This window comes from Aptenodytes forsteri, unplaced genomic scaffold (assembly GCF_000699145.1).
Source record: "Aptenodytes forsteri isolate BGI_AS27 unplaced genomic scaffold, ASM69914v1 Scaffold53, whole genome shotgun sequence".
Classification (NCBI taxonomy): Eukaryota; Metazoa; Chordata; class Aves; order Sphenisciformes; family Spheniscidae; genus Aptenodytes; species Aptenodytes forsteri.
The window spans coordinates 8,582,953-8,583,453 of record NW_008795909.1 but is presented as its reverse complement, the minus strand read 5'-3'; the positions used below and the strand labels follow the sequence as shown (position 1 = coordinate 8,583,453).

The window sequence follows — 501 nt, the reverse complement described above, 5'->3', positions numbered from 1 at the left end:
GAGGGATTGGGGATGGAGGGATGTGGGGTGGAGGGATGTGGGGTGGAGGGATGGAGATGGAGGGATGTGGATGGAGGAATGGGGAGAGAGAGATGGGGATGGAGGTGTGAGGGATGGAAGGACACAGGATGGGGAGGGAGGGCCATGAAGCCCGTGGGCTGCGGCAGCCCCTCACGTGTGGGGGTGCATGCGTGTGTGGGGGGCAGCGTGCAGGTGTGACCCGCGGGGCACGGTGGCGGGCAGCTCCCCCTGCGACCCCATCAGTGGGGACTGCTACTGCAAACGCTTCGTGGCTGGGCGCTCCTGCAGCCAGTGCGTGGTGAGTGCCCCAGCCTGCCCCGCAGCCTGCCCCACAGTCTGCCCCACACCATGCTCCGTGGCCCTGACTCTCCCCAGCCCCATGGCACCCCCCTGGGCCAGGCTGGCCCCACACCTGCCCCATGCTCCCCCCCTCTCACTGCAGCCCGAGTTCTGGGGCCTGAGCTACGAGGTGGGGGGCTG

At 68.9% G+C, this 501-nt stretch overlaps 1 protein-coding gene across 1 annotated transcript in view; it reads left to right on the top strand.

Annotated features, from left to right (window-relative positions):
- Positions 1-501, top strand: part of LAMB2 (laminin subunit beta 2) — a 31,155-nt gene that overhangs the window by 3,222 nt on the left and 27,432 nt on the right.